The sequence below is a fragment of the Zea mays genome, chromosome 7, assembly GCF_902167145.1.
Source record: "Zea mays cultivar B73 chromosome 7, Zm-B73-REFERENCE-NAM-5.0, whole genome shotgun sequence".
Lineage (NCBI taxonomy): Eukaryota > Viridiplantae > Streptophyta > Magnoliopsida > Poales > Poaceae > Zea > Zea mays.
This window is the reverse complement of record NC_050102.1, coordinates 7,626,844-7,640,818: the sequence shown is the minus strand read 5'-3', so window position 1 is coordinate 7,640,818 and position 13,975 is coordinate 7,626,844. Positions and strand designations below refer to the sequence as shown.

Below are 13,975 nucleotides of genomic sequence, written 5' to 3'. Positions count from 1 at the left end.
CCATAGGGGCCTTCCCTTTCTCCTTGGCGGGAATGGGAGCCTTATGGCTTGTTAAGTTCTTGGCTTCCCTCTTGAAACCAAGTCCATCCTTAATTGAGGGGTGTCTACCAATTGCGTAGGCATCCCTTGCAAATTTTAACTTATCAAATTCGCTTTTGCTAGTCTTAAGTTGGGCATTAAGACTAGCTACTTCATCATTCAATTTAGAAATTGAAACTAGGTGTTCACTACAAGCATCAATATTAAAATCTTTACACCTAGTGCAAACCACAACATGTTCTACACAAGATGTTGATTTATTAGCTACTTCTAGTTTGGCATTTAAATCATTGTTAATTCTCTTTAAGCTAGAGATAGAGTCATGACAGGTAGACAATTCACGAGAAAGCATTTCATTTCTTTTAACTTCTAGAGCAAGTGAATTTTGTGCACTAACAAATTTATCATGCTCTTCATATAAAAGGTCTTCTTGTTTCTCTAAGAGTCTATCCTTTTCATTCAAGGCATCAATCAAGTCATTGATCTTATCTATTTTAGTTCTATCCAATCCTTTGAACAAACTAGAGTAATCTATTTCTTCATCACTAGACTCAACATCACTAGAAGAATCATAAGTAGTATTGTCTCGAGTACATACCTTCTTCTCCCTTGCCATGAGGCATGTGTGACGCTCGTTGGGGAAGAGGGATAACTTGTTGAAGGCAGTGGCGGCGAGTCCTTCATTTTCGGAGTCGGATGACGAACAATCCGAGTCCCACTCCTTGCCAAGGTGTGCCTCGCCCTTAGCCTTCTTGTATACCTTCTTTTTCTCCCTCTTGCTCCCTTGTTCCTGGTCACTTTCATTATCGGGACAGTTAGCAATAAAATGACCAATCTTACCACATTTGAAGCATGAGCGCTTCCCCTTTGTTTTGATCTTGCTTGGCTGTCCCTTGCGACCCTTTAGCGTTGTCTTGAAGCGCTTGATGATGAGAGCCATCTCTTCATCATTGAGCCCGGCCGCCTCAACTTGCGCCACCTTACTAGGTAGCGCCTCCTTGCTCCTCGTTGCCTTGAGAGCAATGGGTTGAGGCTCATGGATTGGACCGTTCAACGCGTCGTCCACGTACCTCGCCTCCTTGATCATCATTTTCGCCCGCTTACGAATTTTCCAAGGACTTCTTTGGGCGACATCTTGGTGTACCTAGGATTTTCACGAATATTGTTCACCAAATGTGGATCAAGTACAGTAAAGGACCTTAGCATTAGGCGGACGACGTCGTGGTCCGTCCATCGCGTGCTTCCGTAGCTCCTTATTTTGTTGACTAGTTAGTTGCCCGTGTGTTGCTACGGTATCTATATATCACACAGGTACAACTTGCTTAAATTAGATATTTGATCGATCTATCTTTTATATAACAGAAAGAAACATGAGGTGCTGAGGTAGAGGATGCGTGCTCAGATCCAAACGACCACGGTTTGAACCCTAGCATCCACCATTTTTTTCAACAAACAACTAAAAAAGATGTACTCGTGGCAACTGTGTCAAATATAAAATTATATAAACATCTTCTTTTGATGGATATTATGTGTACAAATCCGCTAGAGAGTGTCATCACATTACAAAAATACTATTTATAGTGATGTTTGTTGTTCTATATCTATGTTTTATACTAACTCTCAATGCACACAGAAGATGATATTTTATCTCTATTTGTCCAATTGTACCAAAAAGGTGTATATAATCTGCTATTCCTTGGGGATTTTTGTAGGCTTGGTTATCATTTGTGGGGTTTTATTCAATCTGACTATATATATAATCCATATGGCAAAATATCATTATAACACTAATATTATATTGTCGATATAAATATATAATATTGTTATAAATACGTCGACTCAAATAGAATGAACTGATGTCGAACAAATATTATAATATCACATAAATTTTAAAGAATCAATATAGAATTTTGAATGATAGACAAATATATCGACAACACTAATCTCATACACTAATTTAATCTTTTTAGCGATATTGATAAGTCTATGTTGTATGTTTGCAAGGATGACATATCAACATGAATTGTCCTCGTAATTTAATAGACCGCTCAAAAAATTACTCCCAAGAATCTTTGCATCCTACACAAATCATAGAATAAGGGCATGCAATAGCTTCATTCAACATAATATGACATAGTTCATACAAACTACATCAGACATCATAATTCATACAAGATAGTAGGAAACAGTTCATACAAACAGCTTCAAACAACATCACTACGATCTGTATCATACAAACTATGTCATTACATTAACATAGTACACAGTTTGTAATCGAGTACTACGCCAAACTCTGGCACAAGAGTGAATCTTGGTCCAAACCTTCAGCAATCGCTTCAAGGGCTTCGCGCAGTTCCTTCACCTCTATTGCACTCAATGCCTTCCCTGGGTGCAGCTTCTCCTTGCGAATATACATGAGATGCTTTGAGGTAACCTGCATGATGCTAATGGCCTTGTCGACAATTTCATCCATCTAGATCACCTACAACAAAAACACTAATGTCAGTCAGGGACACCAAACAGAGACCACCAAAACTAAAATATCCATGAGTTGTTGTCTGTCATCTGCAGACCACACCCTGAAAAGAAAACACTCATCATAGTCCCTGATGACTGATCATAAAAACATAGTCTCTGACTGTGCAAAGCATATGCACACCATAAAGAGACTACACCCAAACACTAACCAGTCTGTTGATGGAAACACTATGTGTGCAAAGCTCAAAGTTAACTATAGCCATGATTGCTATAATGTCATTCATGAATATAATAATATATAACAATAATAATAACTTTTTTGTAGATAAATAAAGGACAACTATTGTATAGCTTAATCTTATTTATAGTCAGCACTCTGTTATTAATCTTGCTCTGAGAAAGAGAACGCTACAATCCTTTGTTATGTGTCGAGTCCGCCATCTACTCTGATTTGCTCGATTATCTACTTAAGTGTTTGGAAACTAAGCGATATACACACAGATAAATTATCAGTTCTTTGTCCATTCACAATACTTAATCCATTTAAGAATCAAGATAGGGGATAAATGGTACTCCCTCCATTTTTTATTTGATGTTTTGCAGTTCAATTTTACATTATTTGGCATCAAATAAATAAGGAGGGAGGTAGTATATTGTACAATTAAACTCCTTCTAGTAAGGCTGTTACACAAATTCAAAGCTTGACCCCTACAAAGGTCAAAATACAAACTTTGTACAGTACATCAAAGAAAGCGAACATGCTTTGGCTACTATGTTGAACTTTGGAAATTACACAAATGAAAGTAGAAATGAAAACCAAAACAACCCTGTGAGGAAGTTTTACAAGTATACAATATAAACTAATGTTCCTTTTGAAACTGTACGCGACTATATGATGTACAATAACAACAACATAATAATAATAAGCATATGATCTTTAATCATATTTCTATGGTCACAGGAAATTTCCTCGAGGAACAGATAACTTAGCGTCCTTTAGAAAGGTTCCGAGGTATTGTGTTCCCAAGTCACACAAAAACCTAGGCTTTAATCGATGATTTGGGCCCCGCCCCAGCACCGGTGATGTCATAACAATAATAGTAGTTAGCCATGGGCCGTAGCTATGCAAGTATGGTTCACTGGTCTAGTGCAGTGTTTTGTGATTTGCTTAAGGACACAGACTGCTGTAGTGCCTGCAGATATTAATGCAATATCAAGAAGACTGAAGACACATAAGTACCTTAGTTATGCTTGTCTCTTGTCGGTAACAACTCTTCAGCATCGATTCTAATGTTGGTGTTTGATGGGCGCCGCATTGATCGGCCATCTAGCCTTTTAACCTCAACAGTAAATGTCCGACAAACACGACGATGGTCAGAGAATTGAGATCCCCCCGGAAGTAGGACAACTGTGCAATACCATCTCCATGCCATAGTATTCTTTCACACCTGAACATTTGCAACAAACCGGTCATTAATAGTATTATGTATTCATGGTTTGGGAAGTGTGATTCCTGAATTCTGAATATGTGAATTATCTTGATTTGTTTATTTAATAGAACCCAAACATACAACCGGCACATGAGAATGATTCCTCTTTTGTGTTTCCCCACGCTTACAACTTACCTTGTTGTCCAAATCTGATTTAACTCATCTCAAAAGATGGTTCTTGTGGTACAGAAAGGGGAAACACAAGGTTTTCGGGTTGCAAAGAGGTTTGTGGACTCTAGGATACTTCATAGCCACTGACGAGTGTTAACATATGAGAATGAGATCTGAACTCTCTGAAACTATCTCAAACATTGTAGTACATACCAGGCTGGGGTTCTCCTCTTTTTCTTTGATGTGGCAGTCTCTCCAGCATAAGAATCTGAATTGCAAGAGTACTTGTATGTGGGAGCAAAATATATCTTCTCCTCACTCCACCCCTTGAACAGACTTCCAAAAGCACGCTAGATATTGAGCTGCTGGATATTGAGCAAAGAAAAATTGTGTAACATGTCATTGAAATTCTAGTATCATTTCACCGTAATATAAAATAAAAACATACTTGATTTGTATGGTTTGAATTTGTGATTGACTGATTGATCATCGGAAGAACACAACGGGGTCCAGTCCAGCAGGCTGCAGCAAAAGTAAAATATTTTATTCTTTTTTAAGGATCTCAGTTTTTTATACCAGAAATAAGTTGATAGGCCCGCATGTCTGATTTGCTTAATATTTCTGATGCAGCTGATTTTTAGCTACATGTTGAGCTGTTGTGGATCCATGAAGATACAACATAATCTCCATAGATCATACAGAATACAGGGAGGCACAATTGGATGTGGATCTGGGATTGCTTCTTAAAGTAGTAAATTAATTAAACATCCATGTGAAAGTGCCTGCAGAATGTTCTGAAAAGTTAATCCTTGTACTTGTATGTCTGGAAAAATAAGATCATGAAAAGAGAGGCCATAAAAATGCTTACAAACAAAAGAAAAAGAGCACCCATGTATATTAGCACAAACAGATAAATTGGGAAATAATTTATCAAGGAAGCATATACTAATAAAATTATAAAAAATTGTACTAAAGCCTAGAATAAAAATTGCGACGGGTTCCTTTGGGCGTTGTTGTCGATACCTCCATAAAGCCATGCACAAAAATGACAACACAAATTAGGTTCTATTATATTACCTCAAAAAATGGCCTTCACATTAGTGGTAGATGTTTTGAGTGAAGTGGAGTTTTCACAAGAGGTGCGGAATTAGGCGCTCTTGTTAGCCAGACACGGTAGTCTTTGTGGTAAAACCACCCTTTATTGTATCTGAAAACATGGAGCAGCAATTTACTTAAAAACTGTGGTAGAGTGCATTAGTGCAAGACTGCAAGCTATACATCAAGAATACAAATAGTGATACTACAAATTGTGCAGTTTCTATGCTTACAGTTCATTAGCAGCATATAACTGAGTGGCATCTTTAGGCATGCTGCACAAAGAACACAGTTAGATGATGCACAACCTATTTACATCAAAAGATCAGTTTAACGAACTCTAAAGTACCTGTAAAAGATGTAGAATAGTGTCAAAGGGTGAAACTTCTGAAAATGAAATGGTTGCAGAGGATGAAAAAATGTGAATATGTAATGCCAGAAAAACGCTAACAAAAACTAAATATTTAGAAGCTTACTTGCAGTGCTGGTGGTGGCTTTGCAGAGAAACAAGCTGGGATCTGATAATCAGGTTCTCCTACAGCTGGCTCACTTGACCACGGAGAGCCAAATGTCTTGTAAAGATTATCTTGGGAGTTCAAATTCAACCCCAATGAGGTCAAATCAATCCCTAAAGCAAGAGTTGTTGGTCCAGGCTCTTTCATTCCTATTAAACTCAACATCCAAGTAAGCTATATGGATCCAGCACAGCCTGTGTTCCTTGAACGGATTTTTGGCTCTGATCCTTGTACTGTTGAGGATCTGAAGATGCCTGCAACCTAAGTGAATTTTGAGTCTGTGGTTGATGGTACTTCTGCATGAATTGCTCATAAACCCCTGAATTAGTTGACAGACTTGGAGAATTTGCCGGTCTTAGTCCAATAGTTTCCAGCCCAGCATTTTGAACCTAATACAAGGTCACTATGGTTAGTAATTCACATTCAGAAAGCTTAACAGGCACTAAAAGATCAAATCTCAACAGGAATCTGCCATGTACCTCTTGTGGAAATGGAAAATAACAATTCAAGTAGTTTTAAAAAAGGTGATGTGTTCAATCTTGACATGATATAAACAAATAGTATTACTTACTGAATTAGCACTCTACTGATGTTGACGGGGTGGATAACTGCTTCCCAAGCTAAAGCCAGATGGTCTAGCCATCTACAGAATCATGTGTGCCGAAATTTAGAATAAGCAACTATTCTTGAGAGTGCACTAACCTGATAGGACAAGTAAGACTGCTGATTCAGACCACTCTTCAGAAAATACCAAAGTTTTCAGACATGTATCTAAGTGAGGACCAAGAATATTGCTATTTTCTGGTGCAAAGGTTAAATAAACTAATATAGTTAGAATAATAAGCATCTGCAAGACTACAAAGGATAGAGGAATCTGGACTTTCTTACCTGATCATTCTTGTGATAAGTAGTCAGATCCAAAGTGGTATGAAGTGACGCTTATTTAGAAGACCAACACTAACGAAAGACATTTTTCCAAGAAACACAACATAACGGTTGTCCCACTGAATTCAAGAGGAAAAAACCTCATCCATGGACATGACTACATGAGTGGACTGAAGAAGGAACAGTGATGTGCAGCGCCAAACCTCTGGGCTCTAGGAACTGGGGGGAGGAAGGACTGCAACCAAGGATGGTAGAAAGATGAGTGGAACTGTGGAAGGCAGCATGTCTAGAGGTCAGTGCCTGCCTACCAGGTGTGATGTCAAAAACTCGATGGTGGCCATTGGTGGCCACATTCTGATCAGGATGGTGAATATCAAGATAGTGAATAACAAGATGGGTGAAACAACCGGTAAACTCTTCTGTACACCATCGAATATTGAGATCCTTCCTCTGGCCTATCAAGATGGTGAATATTTCATATCATGTTGAACTACCATTTTTTAAAACAATATACATGAAGAAGAGAAGCTGAGGTTTACTAAGAGAAACTGCTTCCAATTATTAAATATATAATTTGGATTTAGGATTCCTATAAAATTTTCAAATACCATTTCTCAACTAACATGCACCATATAAAACCAATTTGTTCTTATTGCTTCAAATGACTTATTTTCATTGCCCCACAACCCCTGCCATAATAATGGGACCAACCTATCAGCAAACAACATGAATTATTGTTCGTTTAAAAAACGAAAGGAATGGTTTAATAAAGGAATCAGTAAACTTCTTGTTAGTGATTTACTCTCTTTTGGAATGACATTTACATTTCAACCAAGATCAGAGTTTCTCAAGAAAAATAGAAGGAGCTGGTAACTTACAATTGTTGGCCCAACCGAGTAGTCAAATTCTGCGGACAGAGATATGTGCATGGTTGAAGCTGAAGCCAGGAGCTGGTAGCTTATAAATGCTTTTTTGATAATATTGATATCCTTCCTCCGGCCTATCAAGATGGTGAATATTTCATATCATGTTGAACTACCATTTTTTAAACAATATACATGAAGAAGCGAAGCTGAGGTTTACCGAGAGAAACTGCTTCCAATTATTAAATATACAATTTGGATTTAGGATTTTGGATTCCTATAAAATTTTCAAATACCATTTCTCAACTAACATGCACCACATAAAACCAATTTGTTCTTATTGCTTCAAATGACTTATTTTCATTGCCCCACAACCCCTGCCATAATAATGCGACCAACCTATCAACAAACAACATGAATTATTGTTCGTTAAAACGAAAGGAATGGTTTAATAAAGGAATCAGTAAACTTCTTGTTAGTGATTTACTCTCTTTTTGGAATGACATTGACATTTCAACCAAGATCAGATTTTCTCAAGCAAAACAAAAGGAGCTGGTAACTTACAATTGTTGGGCCAACCGAGTAGTCAAATTCTGCGGACAGAGATATGTGCATGGTTGAAGCGGAAGCCAGGAGCTGGTAGCTTATAAATGCTTGTTTGAGCGAAAAAATAAGTGTAGTTTCTGCACTTAACTAAAAACCTTGGATAAACCAACAGAAGGTGCTAACCACTGATTCATTACAGGTAGCCAACAAGAAAAACCCAAGCGATGGAAGCTGGTATATCAGATAACATTTGGCTCCATGTATCTAGTAATTAACCATAGGTAGTCAGCAAGCAAACTCAATCAATCTCGCGAGGTATATTAAGCAACGTCTAACATGTATCTATCAACTAAAGGATACACAATAGAGGCAGTGACCATTTGCAATTTCAGTAGCAATATGCCTAGAGCAAGTCAGCAGGCTCAGAAAGATTCCAAGGCCAAGAAATGTGTGGACACACCTCCATGATCGGTATTTTTTTCTCAGCAAAACAACCAGTCCCCACGAAGATGCCTCTCTTGAGGGCGACAACCTCTGCGAGCTGTTCCTCCGCGAATAGCTTGGCCGTGGCCATCTGGCGCTCGATTTCCCTCTTCTTCGAACACTGCATCAACACAAAACCAGCGGGAGTCTTAGAAAATCAGAAGGGCAGGGGAACACAACACAAACCCAGCAGGTTCGTGGGTCCAAAAATGAGGGCGATGATCCGGTCGGATTAGTGGGAGTGAGGCAGCGGAGGTGACGTCAGCGTCGAGGACGGGGGCAGGGAGGATGTGAGTAGGATGGGGGCGAGAAAGATGGCCTGGGCGCGTGGACCTTGTTGGCGCAGCAGGGTCGAAGACAGCGGTGTCTAGCGGAGCTCGCGGCCATGGAAAAGAGGAGGAAGTCGTTGGCGAGGAGCTTGGTGTGGACGGCGCACTTGGTGTGGACCAGCAGAACATCCCCGCGGCGGCCATTGGGGGAGCTCGGAGAGGGGCGACGCTGGTGTCCTTGGATCCATCGGCGTCGACCTCGCGAGCTAGGGCTAGCGCAGATCCGGACGTCTTGTTGGGGGCGACGCTCGAAGCGGGGGCGCTTGGAATTGGGCGAGACCTGGGATCCAACGACAGTCACATGCGCGTAGCCGGTAGACGGCCAACGCGCGCAGATGGTAGGCGGGGATGGTGGCGAGATTTGGAGATTCTCCTTCCGAGGGAGGAGCGGATCCGACGGCATGGACAGCAGCTCTGCTCGCGGGCGTGGGATCCGGGGGCGAAGGCTCTGCTCGCGGGTGGCTGGAAGACACGCGAGCAGAGGGCGTGGACAGCAGAGAGGAGAGCGGGGGCGAGGGAGACGCCAGACGCGCGCAGATGGCGGGCGGGGATGGCGGCTGGTGCTGCGCGGAGTGGAGGGTCTCGCGGGTGCAAGGCAGAACCGTGCGCCATATGTTGTGAACGTCTACACTACGTTCTTAAGTAGTAGTAGAGATAAGGGTCTTGAGCCGGTTGTATGTTTGGGTTGGCTCCTCGCCCCTTATCATCGCGAATCTTCCAAGCTCTCCCTCCACCAACTCCATCTTGGTGAGTAAGGTGACGTCGTTCCCCTCATGAGAGATCTTGAGGGTGTCCCAGATCTGCTTGGCATTGTCCAAGCCGCTCACCTTATGATACTCGTCCCTTCACAAAGAGGCTAACAACACAGTAGTAGCTTGTGCATTTCTATGAATTTGTTCATTTATAAACATAGGACTATCCGAGCTATCAAATTTCATTCCACTTTCCACAATCTCCCATATGCTCGGATGGAGAGAGAAAAGGTGACTACGCATTTTGTGGCTCCAAAATCCGTAGTCCTCTCCATCAAAGTGAGGAGGTTTTCCAAGTGGAATGGAGAGCAAATGAGCATTTGTACTTTGCGGAATACGAGAGTAGTCAAAAGAAAAGTTCGAAATTAACCGTCTTTCTTTTGTCGTAGTCGTTGTCGTCGTTGTCCTTTTGGGAAGAAGTGGATTCATCGCTGCCGTCGTAGTAGACGATCTCCTTGATGTGTTTTGTCTTCTTCTTCTTGTCATTGATCGCAATCCCCTTGCCCTTAGGATCCATCTCTTCGGGCGGTTAGTCCCTTTCTTGAAGAGAACGGCTTTGATACCAATTGAGAACACCTAGAGGGGGGTGAATAGGTGATCCTGTAAAACTTTAAACTTAAGCCACAAAAACTTGGTTAGGCGTTAGCACAATAATCGCCAAGTGGCTAGAGAGGAGTCTCAACAAAACACAATAACCACGAAGATATCAATCACAGAGATGGCACAGTGGTTATCCCATGGTTCGGCCAAGACCAACGCTTGCCTACTCCACGTTATGGCGTCCCAATGGACGAGGGTTGCAATCAACCCCTCTCAAGTGGTCCAAAGACCCACTTGAATACCACGGTGTTTTGCTTTGCTTTTCTTAATCCCGTTTGCGAGGAATCTCCACAACTTGGAGTCTCTCGCCCTTACAAAGATGTTCACAAAGAAGCACGGAGTAAGGGAGGGATTAGCAACTCACACAAGACACAAAGATCACAGCAAATACGCACACACAAGACCCAGACTTAAGCTCAAAAGACTAGCGCACTAGAACGGAGCTCAAATCACTAGAATGTCGAACAAGTGCGCAAGAATGGAGTGTGAGTGATCAAGAGTGCTCAAGGAATGCTTGGTGTACTCCTTCATGCGCCTAGGGGTCCCTTTTATAGCCCCAAGGCAGCTAGGAGCCGTTGAGAGCAATCCGAGAAGGCAATTCTTGCCTTCTGTCGCCTGGCGCACCGGACAGTCCGGTGCACCACGGGACACTGTCCGGTGCGGATTTCCTTCCTTATTTGGCGAAGCCGACCGTTGGCAGCCTTGGAGCCGTTGGCGCACCGGACACTGTCCGATGCACACCGGACAGTCCGGTGCCCTGTCCCGACCGTTGGCTCGGCCACGTGTCTCGCGCAGCCGACCGTTGGCCCGGCCGACCGTTGGCTCACCGGACAGTCCAGTGAATTATAGTCGTACGCCGTTAATTTATTCCCGAGAGCGGCAAGTTCGCCTAAGCCAGCCTGACGCACCGGACACTGTCCGGTGCACCACCGGACAGTCCGGTGCACCCAGACCGAGCTGACTTTGGCTGAACAGAGCCATCTCACTTCCAATTCAATCTTTCCTGTTTCCAGCACTTAGACACAATACATTAGTCCATAAAACAATGTACTAAGTATAGAAACATACCTTTTGACATGATTTGCACTTTGTCCACCACATTGCATAGATCAACACAAAAGCACTTGCGTTGGCACTCAATCACCAAAATACTTAGAAATGGCCCAAGGGCACATTTCCCTTTCACCTAGACGCGACAAGCACAACATAGAGGAGTTTGTGCGTCTCAAGGTACCTGGTTTTCGCCTCATGAAGGACCTCGCTGACGTAGTAGACCGGCCTTTGAATGGTTCGGACCCCTGCAGCCGGTCCCGAGTCCTTAGGTTTCTAGTTTTCTGGTGCCGGTCTTTCGACGACCAGCACCATGCTCATCGCTTCCGCGACCGCCGCGATGTATAAATACAGCGACTCCTCTGGTTCTGAAGCTACCAACATTGGTAGGGACACCAGGTGCTGCTTCAACTCCTGGAAGGCTTGTTCCGCCTCTTTGGTCCAAGAGAAGGGCCCGGACTTTTGCAGCAGCCTAAAGAAGGGCAGCGCTCTCTCAGCCAGCCTCGAAATGAAGCGACTAAGGGTGGCTAATGACCCTGTAAGCTTCTGGACGTCCTTGACTCGGGCCGGGGGCCTTATTGCCTCGATCGCTTTGATCTTCTCCGGGTTCGCTTCAATGCCCCGGTATGAAACCAGGAATCCCAGCAACTTCCCAACGGAGACACCAAAAACGCATTTGTCCGGGTTCAGCTTTGTGCGGGTTGCCCGCAGCTTGTCGAAGACCAGGGTTAAGTCTTCCACTAGGGTCGACCCTCTCTTAGTCTTGACCACGATGTCATTGACGTAGATTTCCACCTTGTCCCTGATCAGGTCCCCAAAAGTCTTACTCATCACCCGCACAAATGTAGGCAAGGCATTTTTCAGACCGTACAACATAACAACATAGCAGTAAAGCCCGTCCACTGTTACAAAAGCGGTATGCTTCCTATCTTCCCTAGACGTCTAGATTTGATGGAAACCAGAGTAAGCGTCTAAGAATGACAATAGGTCGCACCCGGACGTAGAATCCATGATTTGGTCTATACGTGGAAGTGGATACGGGTCCTTGGGACAGGCCTTATTCAGGCTGGTGTAGTCGATGCACATCCGAAGCTTCCCATTCGCCTTGGGGACGATGACTGGGTTGGCCAGCCATATTGGGTGATGAACCTCTTTGATGAAGCCAGCGTCTAGCAGCTTTCGGACCTCCTTTCGGATGAAGTCCTACCGCTCAACAGACTACATGCGAGGCTTCTGACTCACTGGCCTGGCGTCCGGGTTGATCTTCAGATGGTGCTCGATCACCTACCTGGGGATCTCAAGCATCTGTGATGGCTCCCATGCGAAAACACGTCGGTATTTGCCTGGAGGAAGGCGACGAGCGCAAGTTCCTATTTCTTGTCCAGATCACCTGCAATGCGAGTGGTATGGGTGGAATCCGCAGCGAGCCGGATGCCTTTGACGGGGACACCATCCGCTCCAAATGGTTGTACTTTTGGCGCTTTGGGGAGCGCCTTGGTACCGGAGGCTAAGGGGTTCCTCCCTCCGTCGTCCGGGCGAGCAGTCTCTGCCGCCAGGGCGTGCAGCTTCTCTACGGCCGCAAGTGCGGCGGCACGGTCACCCCGCACGGTGAGGACCCTAGTCGGGGATGGCATCTTGAGGACCAAATACTCGTAATGGGCAATGGCCATGAACCGGTACAGGGCCGTCCTGCCAATGATGGCGTTAAAGGGGAGGTTGACCTCCGCGACGTTGAACACGACGTTCTCCGTGCGGAAGTTCTCCTCAGTCTCGAATGTAACCGGGAGTGCGATGCTCCCCAGGGGATACACCAGTTGTGGTCCCACTCCGTAGAATGGGCGTGAGGGTCCCAAACGGGACCCCGGGATTTGCAGTTGCTTGAACGCAGCATGGCTGATGACGTTGAGGCCTGCCCCGCCGTCAATCAACACATCGTGCAGCCACATGTTGGCGATGACAGGGGCGGTGATGAGTGGCAGTATGCCGGCCCCTGCCATGTTGTCGGTGTGGGGGATAGATATCCCCCGGGTCCACTAAAAGAGTAAAAGACCTCACGAAAGGCCCGAGGGCCCAATAAATCGTAAGGTCATTCTTTCGTGGGCCTGGGGAGAAGCAACCAGCAAAGCAGATCGACATGAGGCCGGATTGGTGCAAACCCGGACGGCCCACAGCTTCGAGCGAGTGACCGCAACAAAGATCCGACTTTCCCGCGCTGGAGCCCCCATGCAACGGAGCCATGCGAGGATAAGTCGGCGAGGGTTACGCAGGGATAAACTCAAGAGGTTCACTATCTTTTAGCTACTTGTTGTTATCATATCCACATGTATTGCCCCACGGTCGAGTATATAAGGCCTAGGGGGCACCCTTTCAGAACAATCGACTCTATTACTTAGCCACCCACGTCAACTCTCTGTATTCTCAATCCAGAGAGCTCTCTTGTAACCACATTCACCAAGCATACTCACCAGGACGTAGGGTGTTACGCATCTCTAAGCGGCCCGAACCTGTAAACCTTGTCCACTGTTCCTCGTGCGATTGGCACGAACCATTTTGCTACAGTCGTCGACACCGTCCTACTCCTAAAAACACCTTGAGGGGCAACCCCGGGTGTGCGGTCGGACCCAAAACACCGACAGCTGGCGCGCCAGGTAGGGGGTGTGTCGACGATCCAAGCTATCTCAATGGCCGTCACCTTCTACAGCAAGATCACCCTGCGCCCCCGATCCGTATTCTGCTTCG

The 13,975-nt window shown here is 44.3% G+C and overlaps 1 long non-coding RNA gene across 23 annotated transcripts; it reads right to left on the bottom strand.

Moving 5' to 3' along the window:
- Positions 1 to 2,130: 2,130 nt before the first annotated feature.
- Positions 2,131 to 9,446, bottom strand: LOC103631973 (uncharacterized). Of its 23 annotated transcripts, none has more exons than XR_004851343.1 (15): positions 8,839 to 9,419; positions 8,483 to 8,626; positions 8,041 to 8,286; positions 7,492 to 7,613; positions 6,922 to 7,068; positions 6,617 to 6,848; positions 6,300 to 6,529; positions 5,690 to 6,117; positions 5,563 to 5,600; positions 5,447 to 5,488; positions 5,196 to 5,325; positions 4,567 to 4,640; positions 4,332 to 4,483; positions 3,758 to 3,965; positions 2,131 to 2,521 (listed from the first exon to the last, which is right to left on the bottom strand). It is a non-coding gene; the product is annotated as an uncharacterized lncRNA (long non-coding RNA). The 23 variants fall into 23 exon arrangements; XR_004851341.1 differs by having other exon boundaries at positions 4,332 to 4,480; XR_004851338.1 differs by having other exon boundaries at positions 4,332 to 4,480; positions 8,041 to 8,626; positions 8,839 to 9,446.
- Positions 9,447 to 13,975: the final 4,529 nt, after the last annotated feature.